This window comes from Eretmochelys imbricata, chromosome 3 (assembly GCF_965152235.1).
Source record: "Eretmochelys imbricata isolate rEreImb1 chromosome 3, rEreImb1.hap1, whole genome shotgun sequence".
In the NCBI taxonomy this organism is placed as follows: domain Eukaryota; kingdom Metazoa; phylum Chordata; order Testudines; family Cheloniidae; genus Eretmochelys; species Eretmochelys imbricata.
This window is the reverse complement of record NC_135574.1, coordinates 108378730-108404936: the sequence shown is the minus strand read 5'-3', so window position 1 is coordinate 108404936 and position 26207 is coordinate 108378730. Positions and strand designations below refer to the sequence as shown.

Genomic DNA, 26207 nt, shown 5'->3' with positions numbered 1-26207 from the left:
TGTAATGTAGACAGGGCTTTAGTTTCCGTTTGCACTTTTGAGGTACTTGCAAACACGTACTGGACTTTTCCAAAACCTTCAAGTAATAAATGTTAGAATATTTGTTGTTTTCAGTAAACTTTAGGTTCTCATTAAAATATTTTGCAAGGTGGAAGATATAAAGGACTGTCAAACTACAAGTCAAGTGCAGTGAGCATTTAAGAGGTAGTACCAAAGTCCCAGCTCCTGTTTATCCACCAAAGGAATTAATGTTTAAGGTCAGCTGTGACTATGATGCCAGAACTCCTGATACATTTTTATGTTGCCACCGAGGTGCAGCTTTATCAATTATAAAATTGTTTGTGGAACTCCCAAAGGGCAGTGCTGGAAGTAACCTGACAGAAAAAGTCTTTCAGAAGCAGACAGTAACAGTTATTACCAGTGGACTTCTGCCTGTGTGTAAAAACTAATCCCTACATTTATGAGATTCAAAATCTTTTTTCAGTTTGAGCTTTGTGTAATAAGCCATGTTTTGCTTCTCCTACTGTATTTAACTTCAGAGGAGTTAAAAGGTGTCTATAGTCGTAGTGTCTGTGCTCGCAAACAACTGCAGTAGATTAGAAAATGTTGATCAGGTCTGATCACATATTCGCAAATTATCAGATTATTGTTGTATTGCTCTGCATGTCCAGTGGACAGTTCTTAAAGGACAGGTACACCCACGCTTATTTAATCATGCTATCAAAGAAGCAGAGATTGTGCACATTTTAAAATCTTCTTTTAGTCATTCAAGTGATCCAAACAAATTAAAAGTTGTTTTTTAGTATGGCAACAATGCTGCTAGGTGCCTTAATCGGGCAGTATAATTCTGTTGGACACATGCATTGTCTGGGTTGTTACAGAAATTATGGCTTGGCTACTTCCTCATAGCACGCACTATACTTTAACTGCAATGCAGTTTTAAGATGTGATTAAGGAAATTCAGAAGGACTACATGAACCAAATCTTGCCATCTTTCTTCAGTCAAAACTTCCATTCATTGGGATTTTTGTCTAAGCAAGAATAAACTTTCCAAAGTATGGATTAAGGACCTGACCCATCTCTAAGCAAAGTCAGTGGGAGTCTTTGGCATTTAGATCAGACCCTAAATTCTCCTCTAAGTTTTGTCAGTGTAATTGCATGTAATTGAGTCCAGGAAGTTACACTGCTGTATGTGAAAGAAGAGTTTGACTCCCATATGTTAAAAGGCAAATTTGAAATCAGTGAATACAGAATAGAGAGTTCCTCAGTGATTCCAGCTTCAGTACTCCCTTTGCAGCTATTGAGAGGGGACAGCAGTGTGGTGTTTGGTTTTGTTTTGCATCGTGAGTAACATCTTTCACACACTATGCTTTCTTCTTGTTTACACTAAGTCTCCTTTACTATTGTCAGAGCGATATACAGCAGATTTAGTGTAAATGAGAATTAAACCCACTGTTTTTACTATGTGGATTAAATAAGCATATTTACGACACACTGGGGAACTTTAATTAAAAACAACTGTCTGCAAGTGCTACAAGCGTCATTGAAGCCAGTGAGCCATGTTTCCACAGAATGAAAGGGCCGTGTTTCTAAGGGTGAAGCTGGAATTTATCTTTATCTTACTATAGGAAACACATGCTGTATATAGGGGCACCCAGGTTTTATTGCAGGATGGGGTAATCTGGAGCCATGTCATTTATTTATTTACTTCCTAGAATTTTTTCTGCTGTACACTGTAAAAATATGTTGGGTAAAATCTTGGCCCCATTGAAGTCAGAGTTTTTTTGCCATTTTACTTCAATGTTGCCAGGATTTCACCCATAAAGATTAAAACCTCATTGGGCCCCACCAGTTCAAAAGTTCAAAAGTAGCTCCTTGACTCTATATCCAAATTAATTTCCTAGAAAGTTATATCAATGCTATAAAGTGTAAGGGTCTGGAGCCAGAACATATGGTTTTTTATATGCTCAAATGCCTGCATAGACCACTGTTTACATTACTGGTTAGTAACACATTATCATTTGCCTATTTGTTTTTGTTGCTGATAGCAAACGTTACAGAAAAAAAACATAAGCATATGTCTTTTATTACTAAATGGTTCCAGGCCTATTTCATCCTTTGGATTTTGGCACTGTGCTTCTATTAAACCACATCTGCATTCTCACAACAGTGGAAATCCTGTCCTTAGCCCATCCCATCATGTCTAGGTATTGCACTGCATATGATGCAGCATGGAAAATCATGCCATTGAACCTTTTAAGCTTTTTGAATGGGAGTGGGAGTTTTGCCATCAACTTCTATGGGAGCAGGTCCTAAGACAGGAATGTATCTTGTGGAGTAAATGTGTCCCAAACATGAAGCAGCCTCTGGCCACCCCTCAACAGGCAACACCACTGTATTAAAAACCAAGGCAGTTGTAATCCACTCCATTGTGTATGCAGATTAGATGTGATTCTCACGCTTCTTGCCCAGTGTACCCTAAATAACCTCACTGTGTGCACTGGGGCTCCCAGTAAATAGGAAGCATTTAATTTTGCAACTGGAATTTAGTTAACTACTGGTCTGAAGCTCTGTGTTCAGGAATAGACTCAGGCTTACTCTCTCACTGCTGTATTGACTGTGTAGCACAAGCAGGAATAAATTCTAGAAAGCAGTAAAAACTTTTTTGTCAGTAACGTCCGCAGATCTGTCTGAATACACACAGTGAGCAGATCTGTTGAGTAAGAAGGTGTGTTTTTTTAAAGTCAGTGAGTTAAAGTATTAAATGGAAATTCACAACATACACTGGTGCTTTCTCCTCTGAAGATAGCTAATACAAAGCAAAAATGTGAATTTAAAAAACGAAGCTGTTTTTAAAGCACAGGACTGCAAGGCAAAGCAGCAGAAATGAGAGAACTTTGTATTTCAACAACAGCCACATAGGGTTTTAAAAACTATTTTAAAATATGCTGCTGCTGTTGTTGTTCTGGTTTCGGGAACCAAATTTTCAGAAGTACTACTGAAGTTGGCAGTTTTAAGTATAGATGCATATGTGATACACTTGCATACTTTCTGAATGTGCATGCACTGCCTGCTTGTGTAGCTTCTGCAGGTTAAATTTGTGTGCCTGTGTTTGAAAATGCATCCATCTATGTACCTGTTGGCCCCATATATCAAGTGTCTTCAGCACTGAAGAAATTTTCCATGTTTATTGTAACCCAGTGCACATTGGAAACCCCAGCAGAGATACAAATTGCTTGTACTATATTACTCACAGAGAAAACCCCTTACATGTTGTAAAAAATGGCAGTGACTGACTCATTGTGGTGGTTGTATTTATTTATACAGCCAACATCACAATGCCATTATGTTATCAAATAAAACAGCAGGCTGGCTTTTCCGTAGTTTTTAAAACTTTTTTTTTCAAATTTGTTTTCTTAATAGGTGGAGACGATCATAAAGAGCCATATTTACTGGAGTAGTGAACCAAATTGCCTTGATTGGAACCATTATTCACTTGCACCTTTGACATCATCAACCAGGTAAGAGGAAAAATAACAGAGGACGCACTTAGATTTAACTGTGGCAATAGGCCTGACTGTACAGTCTGGGTGAACATTTCTTTTCAGTCTTATAAGATTTATGTGGCATTCACTCACAACACTAACAAATTATGCTGTGTTCTATCTAAATATTTCACGTACTTTAGTTATAAGTAACACCAACTATTGCTAGAACTGAAAGAGGTTAAAGAAAAAGTACTTACTCTGTTTTCTGAGTTAGTTGACTTAGTGCATTTGGCAGCACTTTCACAGTTTTCCCGGTAGAATCAATCAGTTACTTTCCCCTCGGTATGTGGTTCTTTCACAAAGTGAATAGGACAATGTGATCGTAAAACCACAAAAATTGGCAGGGAGGTTCAGGACCTGAAAATACCTAGAACTCATTTTTTAAATTAACCAGATTATAAACTGATGATATCCCTTTAATTAATTGAGCAATTACAGTGCACTCTTTATGACATTGTCTGTGGTAAGGGAACACTTGTTGCTCCGTGTCCGGTACATAGTGATCCCCTGCAGTTCTGGAGTTACCCATCACATAGAATCATAGAATCATAGAATATCAGGGTTGGAAGGGACCTCAGGAGGTCATCTAGTCCAACCCCCTGCTCAAAAGCAGGACCAATCCCCAATTAAATCATCCCAGCCAGGGCTTTGTCAAGCCTGACCTTAAAAACTTCTAAGGAAGGAGATTCTACCACCTCCCTAGGTAACGCATTCCAGTGTTTCACCACCCTCCTAGTGAAAAAGTTTTTCCTAATATCCAACCTAAACCTCCCCCACTGCAACTTGAGACCATTACTCCTTGTCCTGTCATCTTCTACCACTGAGCATAGTCTAGAACCATGCTCTCTGGAACCACCTCTCAGGTAGTTGAAAGCAGCTATCAAATTCCCCCTCTTTCTTCTCTTTTGTAGACTAAACAATCCCAGTTCCCTCAGCCTCTCCTCATAAGTCACGTGTTCCAGATCCCTAATGATTTTTGTTGCCCTTCGCTGGACTCTTTCCAATTTATCCACATCCTTCCTGTAGTGTGGGGCCCAAAACTGGACACAGTACTCCAGATGAGGCCTCACCAATGTCGAGGTGAGGCTGGGTAGTCAATGGCTCAAAAGATTATGTATTTGATTCTGTCTAAAAATTCACATCTATTACGAAATGCATTTAAAATTATTTTCATTGCTATCATAGACCTGAGACTATGAGAAAATCTTTTTTTTTTTTATGTTCCTATCAGTATAGCCATCCCCAAGCATTCAAGTCTGAGTCCGTGCCCTCCCGCTCCCTGCCCCAAATCATGACATTAGCTTTAAAATAATGAGATTTGACGATCAATGTTGGGTTCTTTTTATGTGCCCTTTTGGGTTTTGAGTTTGTAGGGTTCAGATGAATCAAATTTTCAGGATTCTTCTCTGAAATTATGAGGGCCAGAAACATACTTGAAAAATAATGAAAGCTGGGATTCTCATGTAATAACATGACTACAGGAGATGGGTCTTTAAGAAAAATACCAAATATTGTGACAGAGAATTGCTAGAGTTGTCAATACTGTATCAATAGTCCTGGGAAATAATGAGAAAATTATGTTTTATTCTGTGCGTTAGTGGGAGGGTTTAAATGAGGATGAGCTATGTGAACTTTCACTCATTCCTTGAACTGTTCCCAAAACTGCCTTGAGGTTTGGGCCCCAGTCATGCTAGATCAGAGGTGGGCAAACTACGGCCCATGGGCCACATCCGGCCCACGGGACTGTCCTGCCCGGCCCCTGAGTTCCCAGCTGGGGAGGCTAGACCCCAGCCCCTCCCCTGCTGTCCTCCCTCCCCTGCAGCCTCAGCGCGATGCACCACCAGTGCTTTGGGCGGCGTGGCTGGCTCTGGCCGGGCTGTGCGGCTGCAAGCTCCTGCCACTCTGAGCGGCATGGTAAGGGGGTGGGGAATGGGGGGAGAAGGTTGGGTAAGGGGGTGGGGTTCCTGGGAGCAGTCAGGGGACAGGGAGCAAGGGGCAGTTGGATGGGGTGAAGGTTTTGGGGGGGGGGCGCTGTCAGGGGACAGGGAACAGGGGGGGCCTGTCAGGAGGTGGTGGGGGGGGAATAGGGGTCGGGGCAGTCAGGGAGCAGGGGGGAAGGTTAGATAGGGGGTGGGGTCCCAGGGGGACAGTTAGGGGACAAGGAGCAAGGGGGGTTGGATGGGTCAGAAGTTCTGAGGGGGGCAGTCAGGGGGCAGGAAGTGGGAGGAGATGGAGGCCAGGCTGTTTGGGGAGGCACAGCCTTCCCTTCCTGGCCCTCCATACACTTTTGCAACCCCGATGTGGCCCTTGGGCCAAAAAGTTTGCCCACCCCTGTGCTAGATCATAGAGAAGACTCTCTGCATGTGGATCTCTCCATTTCCGCACAGATGATGAGCTCAGCTGCCTGTATTGCACTGTTCCATTCCTCCTTCCCTCCTTCTAGAACCAGTAGAAGCCTTTTTGCACTGCCTGGGGACAGTGCTGGAGGAGAGGGGCGTAGTTTGAGCAGGCTGGATGTGGGCAGGGGATGACACATCATCTCATCCAGAGGGCCTGTGGAATTACCTTAGAGAAAAGAACCCAAGCTGTGTTTACCTATTCCGTTGTCCCTGCCCAGTGTCCCAAAAGATCGGAGAGCAGTAGCAGTTGGGAAAGCGCTGACAAAAATGAAAGCAAAATAAATGGAACTCCTTTCTGAAGAACAGAGTCCTGGCTGTGTTCTGACTCGCTATAGTAGCACAGAGAAAGGGCACCAACAGGGCAGAATGTGAATGGCAAATAGAGCTAATGGTGATTTGGGGTGAGGGTTGCACATTAGCATGCAGGAGGGCAGCGGCCAGTCCTTGAAATGGGGTTGTAACATAATCTTTCCAGTGACTTTATGGCACTTCTGTGAACTGGGGCCCTTATTGCTGTAGCTCTCTCTCATGTGCTGAAAACTCTCTCTGATGATGAGTTGGCTGATAATGGCATACTTCGCTTTTTTTGTTGGGAGCGACTGAATTTTAGAATAGATGCTCTCAGTTAAGGTATTTAAGGCTATGCTATTGGTACTGTAATAATATGTGTTGTTACCCTGTGTGCTAACGATAGTAAAGTAAACACTTAATAACTGTAGGGTAGTAAATATGGTGTGTGAGCTATAAAAAGATTCCCATTAACAAACTGAACCCTTCCTTGCCTGATATAAGGGCTAAAACTTGCAGTCTTCTGCAGCGCTAGCTCAGGGGGGCTGGGAAAGCATATCTTCCCTCAGGAGAGGTGCATGCAATACTACCAAGCCTGCAGCCTCAGATACCCCCTGGAAGGTGATGGCCATCTCATCCTGGAGAAACTGAAATGTTGGTGTGATATTAAGTGCTCAGGCTCTGGTGCTGTGTGGTGTGGAGGGTCCAAGTGGTCTTTGCTGTCTGAGCATTCTTATGAGGATGCTGGGCCTGATTCTCTGCTGCCTGACACCTTTTGTTATTTACACCTGTCCAAAGCGACTGCAAAGTGGGTGTCAAATGCTGCCATTCTGATCCCCAAAGCCTTTTACACATACTTTGCCCAGATATAGCTCACTGTGCTCAAGGGGCAAAGCGGTAGCGAATCAGACCCTAGAAGCCCCTGGGGAATCAAGGGTCTCCCCTTTGGGTCCTGGTCCTGGGTAAAACTGCCCATTGCCAGTTATTCTGGTGGGTCTGGGGGTTACAGCCGACAGCAGATCTGGGCTTCGTTCTCCCCATATTGGCATGAGCCCAAGCTGAGTGAATTGGAGCTTGGGGCATAAGAAGTGGAAGCAGCAGATGTTTTCCAGTCCTATTATTAATGTAAGACAGGGACATGCAGATTTCCTCCTCTTCCCCCAGAAAACCACTGAATGAGTTAATGGAGCAATGGATCTACTTGCTGGCCTCCTGAATATCTAGGATAGGGGAATGGCACTCTCTGAAACAGGAGGAGGAGGAGGGGGAACTGGTCATTGAGACATGAGGTAAATGGGAGAGCTATCTGGGGATTGAGCGTTCCCATGGAATGAAATGACTAACCCTTTCCTAGTGTGGCTGAACTGTTCTTTGGCACCACAGTTGACACAAGTTGTCAGTCTCAACAGGGAGGCCAAGTACTGAATGGGCATGGAGACTAAATTACCCTCTCATACACCAGATTGGCTCTGAGGCATATTGGCAGGGCAGCATGGGGAAGCTTGTTCAGTCACATCCTGTGCTACGCCTATTCTGTGAATAAATAGAGGACACCGTTCTCTAGGGCTGTCAATACAGCAGTCTGCACAGGAACTATGTTAGCTGAAAGATCTGAAAGAAAATGTATGTACCTTTCGTATGTTTAATGTATGTGAAGCTGTTTCCTTATGATTGTAAGAAGCAATATCAGTGTTGTAACTGCAACAAGATACATGACTGTGTATTTGTACTGTAATTTTTCTTCATGGACTTATGATGCCAATGTCAAAAATGTCCAGACATATTTAATGAAACCTAATGAGTTAGCTTCATCTCTATCAATATAAAATGTATGTATTTGCTACTTTCATTGTGTGGCAGTGGATAGCTGAGTGATAGATGGCAGTGCATTAACATTCTGTATATTGGATGCATGCAGCCCCTGAAATCCTTTGGCACTGTGACCTACTGCTTTCAAATTAGAACAGAGACAGATAAGGATATTCTGAAGGAGAAATTCAATACTCTATTATGAAATTGAGTGCTTTAGAAAACTGGATTTTTGAGACAGTATTTCATATACCTAGAGTTAGAAAACAGAGTACTCTAAATACTGCCATATAAGCAAATGTGGTAAATTTTGTTGGTGTGGGGTTTGTTTGTTTGTTTGTTGTAGCCTCCATTGCACTAATTAACTAGTTAGTTTTCCTAGCTCAGAAATTCTGGGCCACATTCTGATAACTTCGCACGTGCTGAAGTCTGTGAAAATACCCATAGAGCTACTCAGCAATGAGTAAGGGCACCAGTGTCTGGCTCTTTGTGAATAGAGTGTCTCTGAATCATATTTTCCAATGCACACTTCTATGAAAAGGGATTAAGTGAAACTAACAAATGAACAAACAAACAAAAATACATGTTGTGGTAGCCAATGTGAACTATTCTTCATTTATACTATCTAGATAAATTGCTTTCTCTCTCTCGAGTGGTAGCTAATGTTCTCTTACCTCCAGTTATCATTTCTGCAAAAAACAAATATTTTTGATTTTATTCCTGACAGGATTAACAAGGTTATTAAACATTAGACACACCTGATAGGACTAACTTTAGAGAACCCTTACTACACATATGTACCTATTCATATATATATATATATACACACACACAAAGTGTTGTATATGCTAGAAAACTATAATCTCCTGTGAAAATATCCAAAGGTTACAGGTTCAGAGGTCCACAGCCTCAAGGTGTATGTGAGATACACTATAACAGTTTAAAATCCTCCAGTGACATTTACATAGGAATACTTAAAACAAAGAGTTTATATCCGATAATGTTGCATAACTTTCCTGATGTGGTCTAATAATCCTTTGAACCATGCTCCGTCTCATGGTGGGCTTGTCAGAAAGTTTGTGAACTTACCTTTTAAAAATGGATCAAAACCAGTACACTAGGGAAATCCATGTGATGGTGCTTCTTCCCCTGACCCATTGAGACGTTGCCAGCTAGTTCAGAAATTGCAAATGTTTGAACTGGCCAGGAATCTCAGATCCAAGTGAACAGCTATCTCCAGATGGCTGCACTCAGTTTTGTACTGACTCTTTATAGATTCTCAGTGGTTGCGTCCTTGGAGTTATGAGGAGTACTGTTCCACTTGTTTTTGCCAAAAATGTACAATGCATTGGTTGATAGGTTGGGACACATGGTATAGCTCAAATAAAAAGGAGGTGGCAGGGAATAAAAATGGGAGCATAAAGAGAGAAAGAAAAAGCAGCATGTTTTTCAGTCGATTTTATGTGTGTGTGTGCTTGCACATGCATGGGCAGTGAATTTCAGCTGTTTGACTGGCAAATGTAATTTGACTTTAAGGCATGAACTTCATTGAATTGTATCCAAGAAAGACACAGCTGAGCAATCTGCAGGAAGCAATCTTTTCCTAGAAATATGCAGCTCCAAACTGTACAAATTCTTCTGTCATTCATAAAATGTGTGTGCACTGCTAAACACAGACAGTCGTTTACTGTTGAAGAGAGACTTAAACAAAAGAACAACAAAAAATGGAATTAGACTTTTAAAAGAAGAGAAAATGTATAATGTAAAGTTATCTAATGAAGCACCGGCAATCAGGACAGTTCATCATTTGTGGTGCAGCTGTTTCCTGACATTTCTGCAAAATGTTGTGGAAAAATTAATGAAGGTTAGTTCAGTAATGGTTTCAAGCTTGGCTAGTGGAAAATATGACAGTGTTTCCATTGTCAATTAAGAACAAGTTAGGCTATTTTTTCTATAGGGGAAGTGGTATGCAGTTTGTACTATACAGGAAATAGTAAACGACATCAGAGCAGCTGTGTGATAGCAACAGGTATGCAAAGAGTATGGGGAAGAGTCCTTCTCCTCTCACTTACCTTGATTTTATTTCAGTGGAGTTATCCCTGCTTTACACTGGAGAGGAGAACCCAGTCTTGTAATCTGAGGCTGCTGCTACTCCTAAGCATGCCCGGTACTCCTCAGGATGTTCGACTCCAAAAATGTGTTTTTCTTTATTTAAGTTTAGGAAAACAAAATGTGTATGTGTCAGTAGGATTTGCATTCTGCTGTGTGCCTATAATTGTATGTTATCAATGTTATTCGAAGGAATACTCTCCGAAGACAGTTGTAAGAGAAGTCAGGTGTAATGGGACGGGAAGACTGTATGACACACATGAAACGATCAGTTGCACAAACCGCTAGGGTTCATATGATACACACAGTGTGGTTTGAACGACTCCAACCAGCTTCTTTAAAGTAGGAAGCACAGGTTTCTTTAGCTGATCTCAGAATTTCATGCTGCACCTAGTAACTTCTCAACATCTGCAATTTTTATAACAATCCCAGTATGTCTTATTGTACATATGATATGAGCCCCACTTCTCCAATTGTGCCACTCCTCCTCTGCAAAACAGCAATAAAGATGGTAGATCTGGCTGCAGTAAAGGAATTCTGTGGGTGGCATAGAGCAATTGTAACAGCTCATGTACACCACCACTTCTGCTGACTACCAATTTAGGGGGTGTGGCAGCAGAACAGGGTGTCGCTGGGGCTCCCTTCTCTTGGCTGGTCCCCCGTGGCTGTTGTGGTCACTTGGCAGCCCTTGACAGCCATTGTAAATTCAAGCAGACCTCAGGCTGCTCAAATTTATGCCAGAGACCAGATGGGTGCCCTAATGGCTCTAGGATTAGACTGGGGGGGGCAGGGAACCATGGCTTAAAATCCTCTTTGCATGCTCTCTTCAGATTTGCACTGAGCAGTCCTTGGAAGTACCAGTAAGTCAAGACCATAATCTTTGGACCATTTATGTACTTTAATTTATTTGTATGTAATATATCCAAACAGACTTGCAATATTTTTGTCAGGCAGGAGTTGCGTGTATGACAGCATTGACTAAGCTAATCAAAGTTGAATACTTTGGGTCAACTTCAGCTGTGGTGTAAGTGGACCCAATCATCACGTGGAGTTGTGCTCGCTTACCCCAGGGCTGAATTTGGTCTGCTCCCTTGTTTGTTTACCTCAGAATATTGACCCTCCCCCAAAATGCACACTGCTCCCCATTAAAACCAAAAATTTAAATGTACTATTTTTATTCCCCCTCATCCACCCTAGTTGTATGGCTTACTGTATTCTCCCCTGCTCCATTTCCTGCATTTTCCCAGTGGGCTGAATGTTGATGCCTACTGGCAGCATGTCACAGTATTGCTCCTGCTGAAGACTTCCTGACAGAAGTTATTTGCCAGTGTTGACCACTGGTTCAGCAGCCTGCTCTGTCTGAGGTGTATACGGTTCACCTTTATGTTTGCTTCTTTCCTTTTTCAGAAGTAAAAGGTTAGCTGGCAGATGAGCACCCAGAGGTTCTGCTAAATAGTCTGATAACAATACAACTTTTTATTTTCCTTTTTAATTAGGAAAGCTTTAACAGCATTGAGACAGTGCTAGACTTGGATTTCTAGACTCGAATCACACCTGGAAAAAGTTTTCTTGTGCTTAGTAGTAATGAAGCTGCGTGTGATTTGCATTGGAGTGGGTGAAATTATTTCACTAAATAATTTAATCGCAGAAAAATACAGTTGGGGATTGACCAACAGTGTTTGTGAATTTGATTTGAATTTGGTGAATAGTTTTGGCCAAAAAAAAAAAAAAAAAAAAGGTGGTGTGGGGGAAATTCCAAAAAAAGTCAAATGTTTCATTTCAACATTTTCTAAGAGAAACATTTTGACTTTTCATTTCTTTTGTTTCTATATTTAGGGTCGACCCAAAACAAAATTTTGTTTGGATTTTTCAGTTCGGCTACCATAGTGAAAATCAATTCTTCACACTGCTCTCCAGTTTGGAAAAAAAAATAAGGGTTTGAAAATAGACTAGCACAAGTGTGGTTTAAGTAGAAGTAATGGTATTAATATAAACCAAAGGAAAATTCAGGCTGAATTTCCCAATGGTAGGCCAAATATCGGGCCAGGTTACACCGGTACATTAGGCTCCAAAGCAGTAGAAGTCCTGTGTTGGTGCTGCATATGTGAACAAATCAGTAGAAACACTGGAGGGAGTTGGAGGAACGTCTCACCCTCTTGTGCAATACGTATAGTTCCGGTATGTATGTGTGTGGTGAGTGTGGAGGGTTGCAGGGAGGCACGCTGAAGGCGTGTGATCTGGAAATATGTGCATAGCCACAGAGCACATGCACATCACTCATCCACGTGGCCCAAGGTCACGGTAGCTGCTGAGCAGTAGCCTGTGACTGACTTCACCTCATTCCCTGCAGCAGTTGGTAGCAGGTTAGCTATGTAGATGCCTTTTAGGGTATGTCTACATTGCAGAGTAAGCCTGAGGTTAGTGGAACTTGAGTCAGCTGACCCTGGGTTACAGAACCCAGGGCTTGAGCGTCTATACCGATGGTTAACCCTACATTCAGAATTTTCTAACCAAGCTCAAACCTGGGGCTCTGGCATCTGCAATGCAGCATGCAGACCTGAATCAAACTAACTATATCCCAGACTGTCTAGTGTCCTCCCAAAATGTGGCCGCTTTGACCGTGGTGCACTGTGGGAAAACTTGGCTGTTCATCCTGCATGTTACAGGAAGTTTGAACTGCCCGCCGACACATCCTGCCAAGCCGTCATTTTGGTCTGTGCAGTCCCAGATGAAGTTTCGAGAACTTCTCTTGTTCGGGCTTTCACTCCTGTGTCAGAAAATGGTCAGAGCTTATGTGAGATGCTGGTGGACATTTCAGTGGCATTTTCTGACCCACTAAGGGTAGCTGAGAGAGCTTATGATGGAGGAGGATGCAGAGGAGGAAGAGTACTCTGGCATGGCAGACTCACTCTGGCTGATGATACTCATTACAGTCAGTACAGCCATTGATGCCCCATATGTAGACCAGTGCTTCTGGCACAGGGCCACACGAGCACAGACTGGTGGGACCACCGTCGTGCAAACAGTGAAATCATGTACAAAACAGTGAAATCGTGTACAAAACAGAGCCCCCGCAATGTTGCATGTCCCCTGGTCCCCCATTCTCCTTTGCTGTGTTCCCTGTTTTGCTGCTCACTTGAACCCTGGGGAGAGGGGCATCAATATGGCCATTTCTCTATTCGTGAGTCCCACTGTCTTTGGTACTGGACCTACTTGTTGGTCCTGTCTAGAACTTCAATCATAAGTTCATCATGGAACCTGCAAATCTTCCAGCTTCTTCACTGTTTGTTGGTATGTGTGGTCATTCCTGGTACTCTTCCTGAAGTCCACTAGTTACTGGCCTTGCACCAGAGGTTTAACAAGATCTGTGGCCCTGGAAGTAGTAGTAGCACACTTTGCAAAAGACTTCTTCTGTTCAGTCTCCATTGCAAACACAGAAGGCTCTCTGAGGGTGTGTTTGCAGCTCAGTATTCAGAAGATAATGGAAGGGCTAAATGCTGACTTACTGAGCTACTGCACTACACCAAGGGATGTTGCTTCTGTTTTTCTGGAGTTGACTGGAGATTTTTGGGATAGAGAGGACAAAGGAAGGGGTTGGAATGGGGGAGGGGAAGGGGCGGGGCCTCATGGAAGGGGTGGAGTGGGGGCAGGGCCAGGGGCAGCAAGAGGTGGGGGTTCAGTGATGCCGCCCTCAGGCCAATGCACTAGTCCTCGTGTGGCCCTCATGGTCATTTGAGTTTGAGACCCCTGGTGTAAATCATTGTAAATGTGTATACAAATTACTTGGGGTTCTGGGAAGTTGTCAAGTACAGGCCTCCATACTGTGAGGGTTACACACCATTGATGTCGTCTGATAGGTATTTTCTGACTCTGACTTCTTGAGATTTGAAGTGCCCTGCCATAAACGTGATTTCTAAGCTGTTTACACTATGATGATGATAAATAAATTATTAATTCTTGTTTTAAATTTTTCTAATTCCATTCTGTAAAGGAGAGACACTCACTCACAAATCGATGTTTTGACAGTTTTAATAGATACTATATAGGCTTACTAAAGAAATTTTAAGTTACACTTACTTATATAAGCCCAGACCCTTAAGGGTACTGAGGCACCTAACTCCCCTGTGTTACGATTTCAAATACCTTTGAGGATTTGGGCCATAGTGCTCAATTCTTCTCCCACTTCCACCAGTTTTAGACCAGTATAATCCCATTGACATCAGTGGAGTTACTCCCGATGTTTACTTGTGTAGGCGAAAAGAGACTCAAACCCATATGCTTTGTATAGCTAATGGGTTATGTGCATCTTCATTTAGGGTCCAAGTCACAACCCTGAAATCCTTAATTTAGGCAAAATTTGGCTGGACATCAATGACCGTTTTAGCAGTACGTTAGGGTCGGCCTCTTAGTATCAGCATGTAATGAATTTTGAACACTGAAGCCTTGACGGTGCAAGCACATATGCATTCACTTCACTTTAATCAAATGAGTAGTCCCATTGAAGTCACTGTACTCCTATCAATGGATTACTCATGTGCTTCTAGTAAGGACGTGGGTAGTGTTGTAGGATCTGGGCCTAAATCTTGTAACACATCCAGTGTGGGAATTCGGAATGTATGCGTTCTGACATGAACTGTTCTCAGACTATTCAGAGTGAGGGTCAGGCATAGAGCTGGTAAGGAATTTTCTGTCAAAATGATTTGTTGATGGACGAATCAAAATTTTCTGTAGGTAAATTTCCATTTCTGTAATATTCCCCTACTGTGCTGCTTTTTTGTTTCTGCCACCCAGAATTTAACCAGATAACTTGATCCTGACTGGATCAGCACTTTACTTTTGAACACTAGCTGCTGGATCTCGATCTTGCTTTTGCTTCTGAGAGGAAGGGACTAATGATTCCTAAACAGCCCAATTGGCTTTCAAAGCAAAAACATCTGTTGGAAATAGGGCTTCTTGTTCACTGTGTCTGTTAGCCAAGAGACTATGCTTTGTCCTCATCAGAGGGTGCTGCTGAACTCTTATTCATGTCAGAACTAGTTTCAGGAGAGGTGGATCACTCAGCTGCCTGGAGAGTTGTAAGATAAAGACAAAAGACTTTGAAAGATGAAATCAAAGTGGCATTGAGATTTCAACTTGGTTATGCATTCTTGTATTCATTATCAAATCTCTTGTCCATCACTTTGAAAGCCAGTTGTTTAGCTCAGTTAAGATTCTGCTATTACATAAGTTAAAAGTACAGTTCTCCCTTACTGGAAATAAATCAACACCTTGGCATATTTAGGGTGCGTGCAATTTCCAAGTAGCTCTTTGGGGCTGCTGAAATATTTTCAATAAAATCTTATGATATTAGCATATCATATACCAGGATAACAGTTTTGATGTCAGGGTGTGATCTACAGGAACTTTATTTTCCTGGCAGGGATGATATGCATTTAGATGAAAATACACAGATCTGTTTGATTTTGTTTTAATTTGTCACTGTATGGCAATTAATGTTTTGGTTTTTTTTAGTAGTGTCTCTAAATGTGTGTTGATAGTCACACAGGGCAGGAAGATTAGGACATTAGATTGTCTTTTTCTGGTTGGTGTCTGAGGCACAGTATATGTTAAAAACAAAAATGGAATTGCATAGTATTTGCCCCCTGTTAAAGCAGAGTCCATTTTTTATTTTTATTTTTGTTTAAATTAAAGAGCAAAAACAACATTCCTCTACTTTGATCTACATTGCTTTGTAGGTTAAAACCCCCCCCGCCCTTTTTTTTTTTTTGGTCATCTAACCTTTTAAAAATATGATGCAGCAGTTGTACTTAGGATATGCCCGTATAAGTTTATGTACATCCAAGAGAATGTCAGATGCAGTTAGCCTGCTTACTTTTGTGACTTGGCAGTAGCTGGAAATCTGATGGCTTCAGCCTTTCTAGGCATGAGGTACACAGAATGAATGTAAAGTAGTGTGGGATGGGTATTTAAGGAAAGTGTACAAATTAATTCTCAATTTTTAAAAAATCATCTTAAGGGAGATTGAGTGAGGATGTTGAACTATTAAATAAAAGTAGACCCAGTGTGAATTTTACCAAATGTAGCATAGAGTCATATACTTTATCCTTGTTATAAGATTCTTGGGGAAAATACTCCCACTCAGATAGAAATTCACTGTAAACAACTTTCTTGCTCTTATACTTGAAGTATTTTTGAAGATGCGGTAGCTCTTGGAAGGAGCAAAGTGCACTGTGCAATAACATGACCTTATGTAGCGTTGACATTTTTAGATTTGGAATGTGACATGCTGGAAACTGGGAGCGGTGGGTGGAAGTGGAGCTAAGCTGGAGCCCGGATGGCTGTGTTTGTGTGGAGTACTGTACTGAAACTGAATATTGCTAACTATTTATCTAGCTAAAATCAAGTTGCAGATTGACATGGAGTTATAGTGTAATGCCTTGTGAACTTCTAAGAATTTTCAACAACCTGGGCCAAAACAAAGGAGTCCACGCTGAAATCTGTTAACCCCAAACCACAGCTGCCCAAATTGCATCAGAGACTCTGATGCTGCTGCAGGTCAGCTTCTCCCACACCTGTGAGTCAGGAAGAATCTATTAAAGGAAGCTTTTATTAGATTCAGTCAGTTGGGAGATAGACAACGTGCAGATGTGGAGGACATTGTGGAAAACAAATTGGAGCCTTCAGCCACACAAATGACAGACATGGAGGAATGAGTAAATATCACTGAAAAACAGAAGGACTCCAAGAAAAAAACAATTTGTTTGCACGAGGTAGCTTAATATGATTTTAAACAGTTCACCCTTCCTTCCACTAAAAGTATCGCAGCCCTTGAGCTGGAAACAAGGGGAGATCCAAAATTGAGAAAAGAAATATTGGGATGGTGGGTGTTCCAACTCTGCTGATTTTGCTACTCAGCCCCTCCTAGATCTGAAGACTGAGGAACACTCTGTCTGCATTTTCCTTACAATCTTCTGTCACTGGAACACTCGTGTCAACTAGACTGGTGCCTGGCATTTCACCCAACCCAGCTTTAGAGTGGATTTACATAACACAGTGGTTAAAATGCTAGTGACCAGTGCTGTCTTGCATACATTCATGATACTATAGCATTTTCCTTAACATTTCCTGCAATTTCCCTTACTGTTTTTACCAGTGGAACTTCATTGTTGAGAGCAACAGTAGGAAATTTGCTAATGTAGAGAAACCCTATGTGTAACATTTTTACAAGTTTCCATTGAGACTTGACAGACCAACCTAGGATGTCAGTACTTCCATCATAAATAGATCAGATTATTGTGAGAAAAACATTTTATTGCTTGCTTGCTGGGGAAGTAAGCTATGGGGCTTAACTAATTAATGTTTAGAACATGCTTTGAGACCCTTGCATAAAAGGCCCACATGGGCTGGCCAGATCCTGCAGAGAGCTTGTCTGCTGTCAGTTCCCATCAGAGTGAGTGGTATTTGAAAGCACTCAAAGGAATGCTTTCCATCTTGCAGGACTGGACTGATTCAACTCCTGTTTAAACCAGTGAAGGCTGTGGGATTGGGGAGGAGCTGGGGAAAAGCTTCAGCAGCTCCCTGCTGCTGGAGCTTTTTCCTGCCGCACTAAGGCCTTGTCTACACATAGTTTTGTTAACAAAAGTCAGGTTTTGTCAATAAAACAGTGGACGTTTACACACGACAAAGCTACTTCTGCCAAAAAAACTTTCCTGCTGTGATGACAAAATAAAACCACCTCAATGAGAAGCATAGAGCTTTTTGCGGCAAAGTTATATCGACAAAGTGTCAGTGTAGACACCGTGCTTAGTTTTGTCACTGTAAATGGCCTCCAGGAGGTATCCCACAATGCCCATCCTGACCACTCTGGTCAGCAGCTCAAACTCCACGGCCCCACATCCAGGTACACAGGCCATCCACCCCTCACCCTTTAAAGGCCTGGGAATTTTGGCAATTCCACTTCCTGTTTGCTTGGCATGGAGAGCTCACACTAAATCTTCCCATTGGCCGGTGACAGCTCCACGCAGTAAATGCTCTCCTGCTTGGAGCACACCCAAGTTGTTGGCTCTGCTGGCCTGTAGGGAGAGGAGGCTGTGTAGTCGCAGCTCCATTCCAACTATAGGAACTTCGATACCTATGGTCAAAGTTCTCATGGCTTGTGTGATAAGGGCTACAAATGGGACACGCAGCAGTGCTGTATAATGGTAAAGGAGCTGAGGCAAGCACACCAGAAGGCAAGGGAGGCAAACCGTTGCTCTGGTACTGTGCTGGAAACCTGCCGCTTCTATAAGAAGCTTAACACCATCCTTGGCAGTGATCCTACCGCCAAGAGCCCTGTGGATAGTTTGGTGGAGCTGAAGGTGGCGGAGAGTGGATCTAATCCTGAGGACAAAGTTGTGGACAAGGAGCTCCAGTTGGAGGATGATGAGGAGCACACACCTGTATCATTTGGTGGCATGGTGAGTCAGGACCTCGTTTCCACTCTAGAAGGTGTAACCAGTCCTAGCAATCTGTCTCTGGTGTGCATGAGGTAGGAGAGGAGACTCCTGGTAAGTGACCTTTTGGAGTTGATGCTGCTTGGTTATATGAGAGAGAGAGCCTAAGTTCCCTCTAAGCTGCGCAGTCATGCAGGAGGCTATCAAGGGCCACACAGGCAGGGAGAGATTCATAGATTCATAGATTCATAGATATTTAGGTCAGAAGGGACCATTATGATCATCTAGTCTGACCTCCTGCACAACGCAGGCCACAGAATTTCACCCACCACTCCTACAAAAAAAACCTCACACCTATATCTGTGCTATTGAAGTCCTCAAATTGTAGTTTAAAGACCTCAAGGAGCAGAGAATCCTCCAGCAAGTGACCCGTGCCCCATGCTACAGAGGAAGGCGAAAAACCTCCAGGGCCTCTTCCAATCTGCCCTGGAGGAAAATTCCTCTCCCCGCAGCCCCGGGCTGCTGCAGTGAGAGAGGGCTGGGGGGAGTCCTCTCTCCCCGCCACAGCCCTGGGGCAGCCTGCACACCAAGCCCCCCAGCCCCACCCCAGAGCCCATACCCCCAGCCAGAGTCCTCACCTCCCCATACCCCAATTCTCTGCCCCAGCTCTGAGCCCCCTCCTGCACCCTGAGCCCCACCCCAGAGCCCTCCGTTGGAGCCCTCACCCCCTGCACCCTAACCTTCTGCCCAAGCCCTGAGCCCAATCCCACACCCCAGAGCCCGCACCCCCAGCCAAATCCCTCAACCCAACTCTCTGCCCCAGATCTGAGCCCCTGCCCACACTCCGAACCCCTCGGCCCCACCCCCGTCACACATCGCCTCCATATTGGTGCACATAAAATTCATTCCACACATAGATATAAAAAATTTGAGAGATCATTTGATAGAGCTGTCCTTTGCTTTGTATATTCTAGAAATGAGTGAAGGGATAGAAATAGCTGTGTTTGAGTGTGCTCCACTTTCCCCTGAGCAGTTAAGCAATGCGGCAGAACAGTGTGTTAATGCACACTGAGATTTCAGGGGAATCCTCCAGAGAGACCTCTAGGGAACTTTCTTGCAGACACTCCCCAATCCTCTGCTAAAGGTTCTTTGGCAGAGCTGCTTTGTTCCATCCCGCATTGTAGGAAACTTTCCCGTGCTACTCGGCAATCGCTTATGCAGGTACAAAAGCGGCACACTGACAAACAGCATAGGCACTGGGTCTGAACCCACATGCATACAGGAGATGCACCTGTGCATCCTTGCTTATCCCAGAGTGAGATATCAGCTTCAGTCATCCCCACCTGTGGAAAACAGTGGCAGAATTTACAATATTGTTCCTAGTCACCTACATTGATCCCCTTAAATAACCACCTAGACACTTTGCCTCAGCTTGAATGCCCAACCCCCCACACCCAGACCGAACTCACCGTGTTTAGGGTATTCGCCAAGATGTGTGCTTGCCAAGGGACAGTGAGAAAGTGATTGGTATGTTAAAAGGTGTATTTTACTATAGTGATTCATTACTGTGCGTGAACTAGCAGTCATGATTCTGTATATTGTTCCTTGTGTCCTTTAGAGGAACCCCTTACACGCTGGCGGAGCACCTCCGCCAGATAAGGAAGTGACCAAGGCAGAGGAAGGAAGACATGTTGGGAGAGGTGCTACAATTCTCAAAGGCCAAAAAAAGAGAACGCAGGGAGTGGAGAGAGACCCTGAAGGAAAAATTTAAAATAGAAAGGTAGGACATAAAGGAGAGTGAGGAGCTCATTATAAAAGGTCAAGAGTGGATGACAAAAGTGATGGAGGAGCAAACAAAGATGTTGAGGTCCCTAATCATGCTCTAGGCAGAACACATGAGTGCTCCACCACCCCACCCCACAGCCCGCATCCGATAGAGAACTGCTTTCTCTTCCCTTTCCAAACTTCTTCCACACATTCCTTGCAACTTCCTGGAATGTCTCAGTACCCCGTTCACTCCACCCCCTTGGAAAGCTTCCAAAATGATAGCTGGGCGCACACACATATATGAGAGCCTACGCTGCCCTGGACTGTTATCTCCCTTCCCACCAAGCCTTTTGTGTATGCTGTTAACCATTTTATTAAATAAACCAATTATCTTTCAGAGAGTTTCTATCTTAATTTGTCTCCCACTTGTGGTGGTTTGATCATTTGCTTGACTACAAATCCTGGTCATGAATCATCACGATTTTCATGCAAGGCAGCATGTTAACAAAGCATGGCAGAGTGCTGTATAGAAAGACACATCACTGGGGCTCATTATCAAAATGTTGCCTCAAAGCCTCCCTGGTTCAAATAGTCCTCCATTGTTTCCCTCTAATAGCCCTGGTATCTGGCTGCTCAAATTCAGCACTCTGGTGATCTGCCTCCGAGCTCCACTCCGGAGGAAACTGTTCACCCGTAGCCCAATATTATGGAGCGTGCAGCAGGCTGCTATGACCATGAGAATGTTTTCCTCATTTAGATCCAACCTGCCATAAAGGCAGTGCCAGCATGTTTTTAATTTGCCAATGGCACATTCCAGGGTCATTCTGCACCTGCTCAGTCTATATTGTCGAAGTGCACCTTGCTGCTATCCAGATTTCCTGTGTACGACTTCATGAGCCGTGGGAGTAAGGGATACACTGGGTCTCCCAGGATCACTTCGGGCATTTCAACATCCCCCACTGGAATCTTCTGGTCATGAAAGAAAGTCCCTGCTTGGAGCTTTCTGTACAGGCCAGTATTCCTGAAGATGCATGTGTCATGCACTTTCCCGGACCACCCCACACTGAGGTCAGTGAAACACCCAGAGTGATCCACAAGTACCTGCAATACCATAGAGAAGTACCCCCTTCCTAGTGACGTACTCCATCACAAGGGGGCACGGGGCCAGAATTGGGATATGCGTGCCCTCTATCACCCCGCCGCCATTATGGAATCCCATTGCAGCAAAGCCATCCGCTATTTCCCGCAGATTGCCAAGAGTCACAGGCCTTCATAGCAGGATGTGATTAATGGCCCTGCACACTTGCGTTAACAGAGCCCCAACAGTCGACTTCCCCACTCCAAACTGATTCGCAACTGAGCGGTAGCAGTCTGGAGTTGCGATGGCCATGCGCTTCTCCACTGAAAGGGCAGCTGTCATTCTGGTGTCCCTGTGCCGCAGGGCTGGGGCAAGCTCCGCACAAAGTTCAGGGAAGGTGGCTTTGCGCATCTGAAAGTTCTGTAGCCACTGTTCATCATCTCAGACCTGCATAACGATGCAATTCCTCCACTCTGTGTTTGTTTCACAAGCCCAAAGTGACAGTCCGTCATGTTCAGCTGTTCCGTGAATGCCAAAAGTAATCTGATGTTGTTTCTTTCCATGGTACACAGCAAGGCAGGCAGCTCTAATTCCTGTTCAGACTGGAAGGTCATGATATATTGCATGACCATCCACGATGTGTTCATAACAGTGACTGCAACAGTAGAGAGCAGTGCGGGAGCCATCATTTCAGACAGAGATGGCAGGTGCACAGTAAACAGGGGCCATTGAAAATTGGCACGAAATTCAGTCGGAAGCCCATGGAACGCTGGAATGGAAGAACTGCATCATGGGAGGTTGAGCCCATACCCATGATGCACTGTGATCTACTCTGTCTTCCCACAACTCCTAGCTGTAAAAGGTGGCGAGTAGCACAGTGGGATAGCTACCCACAGTGCACTGCTCTCACAATGCCAAGTGTGGATGCACTCTGCCTACAGAAGGGGCTTAGTGTGAACAAGCACAAGCAATTTTACCAGTTTTTGATTGTCTGCTTAACTTGTGCCGATAAAACTGTGTAATGTAGACAAGGCCTAAAAGACTCCAGCAGAGGGAAAAGAGGGCGTGGGGGGCTCCTTGGTGCCAGAGTTTTTCTCTGACACACGTAGTGACACACCACAGTGTGGACACAGTCTGCTTTGCACTGTCGCATATAGCTACACATACCCTACATGCTGCTGCCAGGCATGTGCAGTGTAGACGTAGTCTTAGTGTGAAGAACTGTACTTTCAACAATTATCTGCAAAGCAGTTCTCAGTGCTCTCCCATTACTTTACTAAGCAGTTTTATATATTCAGAGTATAAGCCAGGTGCCACCTTAAAATTAGTTCTACAGTGCACTCAAGATCAAGGAGAAAGATAAATTGTTATCCTGAAATATGACTCAATCTGCTTGGAGAAAATCTATGGGGGGAAAAACAGACTGATATCTTCTTAGCTTTGAAGTTTTGCAGATCAGAAATAAGAGGCTGAATTTTGGGTCAAACATCTGTAATACTCTCATGCTATAAAATAGTACCAGCTTGTGAAGATACGAACAGCAACTCGTCTAGCTTGTTCTAATGAACAGGGAGCACTTTGGAGGTGCTAGTAGAGCAATTATTTAGGATCCATGGTGTAGGAATGGCATGGAGGAGTGGCATGTCTCATACAGTTGCATCCAAGTGCTTGGGGTTATCAAAGATATCAGAAATAAAATTTTCTTCTTAAATTTAGAGAGCAAGTGAAGTGTTCAGTTCAGATGATGAGCTGCAGCAGGGGTCTGTTGCTGGTAGTAGCTGGGTCATGACTGAGGCAGCTGCTTAATTCAGAGGTGTAGGTGACCTTTCTTATGTATTAAGACGCACCAGAAGAACTGTAATTTTGCAAGTCTAGCTTCAGTCTAGTAAGGAAGTAGAAGCAATCTCCTAGCGCAGTTTCAGCTGTGAAATTTATGTGGTGGTGTTATTATTATTAATTATATTGTAGCACCTAAGAGCCCCAATCATGGGCCAGAACCCCATTGTGCTAGGCGGTGTACAAACATAGAACAAAAAGATCTTACAATTTAGTAAGTGTCCTGAAATATTTTAGGTTCACCTTTTCTTGTAGGAAAGAAAAAATCTGAGCAATTAGAGTGCTCTGGGCACATGTAAGCATTTTTGTTTTGCGCGTGTTTTGACTGCAGTGTTTGCAGTTCATTTTTGCTGTATTTTTTGTTTACCATAAGACAGAGTTACAGCGGCCTTCCCTGCTGGTGCTGGTACAGCTCAGAGTGAAAAGAGGAGGCTAATATTAAATGCATCTTGGAGCATAGGATAAGATCAGCAGTGGAAACATGAGTACTGTTAACGATGGTATCTGAGTTTTGTTAATATAGTGTAGTTTTTACTTCAGTCAGGCAGATATCTTATATTTCTCATCTTTTAACCTGAGGATTCCTGTTAAATTGATCTGTTTCACTATAGCTTCTCTCCTATCACATCCTCTCTCCCCTTGTAATAAAAATAATAATAGCCAGGCCTCCTTGTTGGTCTCCTTTTCGGGGCTATGATCTTTCTCAGTGTAACAACAAGATCTGTATAAATATTAGTAAATTAAACAAGAGGGGGACTGGGACTGAGGGTAGGATATGTGCTCAACAGATGAAAAAGCAGAATGTTAATTATACAAGACACTTAACTGGTCCTGCCCTTTCACCAAACAATGAGGATGTATGTCATTTATAGGACAAGCCGTGCCTGTGGCCATGTAGTTCTCACAGCCAAACAGGTCTTCTTTGTGGGGGGAAAAAAATTGCATTAGGAGCCAAGCTGCCTGCCTACAGTAACTGTCAATAAAACGTTAATCCTTACCTTTGTGGAGATGATGTGTAGATAGCGCATACTCCATTTGCTTTGGAGATTCTGGACTAGATTCAGAGATGATGTAAATGGTGGTGTACACTATACATCAGTAAGTGGGAGGGAAGTATAAATTGGTGAAAATGACACCATTCAAGGAAAGGAAGGTGAGACTGTAGCAAGAAAAGCAACCAACAGGAGGTTGTAAGAAGGTTTATGATAGAGCAGCCCCTCACCATGTAATATTATAACTTGTTATTGCCTCTTATTGTTTTCTGTTTCAACCTCACTCTTCTGTCCCCAAATGGTGCAAGTTACACCACTTACCCCCAGTTACCCACACCTAAAATATATAACCATTTATGTGTTATGTGACCTCTGATTTTGGCCTTTTATTTTATAGTAACATACACATTTCCAGACTACTTCAGACCCATGTTCCATCTAGTCCAGTATCCTGTCTCTTACTGTGGCCAGTACCAGAAGCTTCAGAGAAAGGTGTGAGAGACCCTGCAGTGGGCAGTTAGGGAATAATCTGTCCCCAGAAAAAGTTTCTTCCCAATACCCATTAAATAGATGCCTGGCTTTCACCCTGAAACACAGTATGTACTCTTGGCCATACACTATTTAACATTTTTATCAATGACCTGGAAGAAAACATAACATCATAATTGATAAAGCTTGCAGATGACACTAAGAAGAGGGACTGGTAAATAATGAAGAAAACAGGTCAATGATTCAGAGCGACCTGAATCAGTAAGCTGGGCGCAAGACAGCTAAATGTAAATGTATACATCTGAGAACAAAGAAGGTAGTCCATACTTACAGGATGGAGCCCTCTGTCCTGGGAAGTAGTGGCTCTGAAAAAGACTTGAGGTCATAGGGGATAATCATCTGAATATGACACTGTGGCCAGTGCGATCCTGGGGTTTATAAACAGAGGAATATCGAGTAGGAATAGATACATTTTTTACCTCTGTATTTGGCACTGGTGCAACCACTGCTGGAATACTATGTTCAGTTCTGGTGCCCACAATTCAAGAAGGATGTTAACAAATTGGAGAGGGTTCAGAGAAGAACCACAAAAATGGTTAAAGGATTGGAAAACATGCCTTAGAGTGTATGTCTACACTACAATTAAAACACCCGCAGCTGGCCAGTGTTGGAGCACTCATGGGGCTTGGGCAATGGGGCCATTAAATTGCGGTGTAGACATTCAGGCTTAGGTTGGAGCCTGGACTCTGGGACCCTATGATGGGGGAGGGTTTATATCACAATTAAACAACCCATAGCCCAAGTCCACTGACACAGGCCAGCCGTGGGTGTTTAATTGCACTGTAGACATTCACACAGTGATAGACTTAAGGAGTTCAATCTATTTTTCATAACAAAGAAAGGGTTTAACAATATCCAATGGCTGGAAGTTGAAGCTAGGTAAATTCAGACTGCAAATAAGGCACTTTTTTAACCATGAGGGTGATTAACCATCAGAACACCTTACCGGAGGTTGTGGTGGATTCTCCGTCATTGGCAATTTTTAAATCAAGATTGGATGTTTTCCTAAAATATATGCTCTAGTTTATACACGAATGATTTGGGGGGAAGTTGTGTTATACAGGAGGTCAGACTAGATGATCACAATGGTCGTTTCAGGATTTATAATCTGTGAGGGAAAAGACCTTGTCAAAAGGGGAAAAAATAACCTAAAATGTTTTTGTCTTATTTATCTTCACCATCTCCCTTTGGGCCAAGTCCTGCTAAGGGAGCAGGAACCTTTCAGTTGGGCCCCTGCACATCCTAGCCGTACTTACCCTCCCTTCTGCAGAGGTCCTGAATACTCTAGCAACCCTAGGGCTGTAAGCCTTGTAGATTGTGGGGGAAGTCTGTACCTTCCTTCCTAGCTCCTCCCCCCAGTCCAGGTGAGGAAGATTTCAAGCACAGCTGATACCTCACTT

At 43.3% G+C, this 26207-nt stretch overlaps 1 protein-coding gene across 4 annotated transcripts in view; it reads left to right on the top strand.

Annotated features, from left to right (window-relative positions):
- The window catches only part of HIVEP2 (HIVEP zinc finger 2), a 152700-nt gene that overhangs the window by 85150 nt on the left and 41343 nt on the right, over positions 1 to 26207 (top strand). For all 4 annotated transcript variants that reach the window (XM_077813146.1, XM_077813145.1, XM_077813144.1 and 1 more), the window contains one exon: positions 3424 to 3521. The gene's annotated coding sequence lies outside the window, so the exon portion shown is untranslated. The remainder of the gene's footprint in view (positions 1 to 3423; positions 3522 to 26207) is intronic.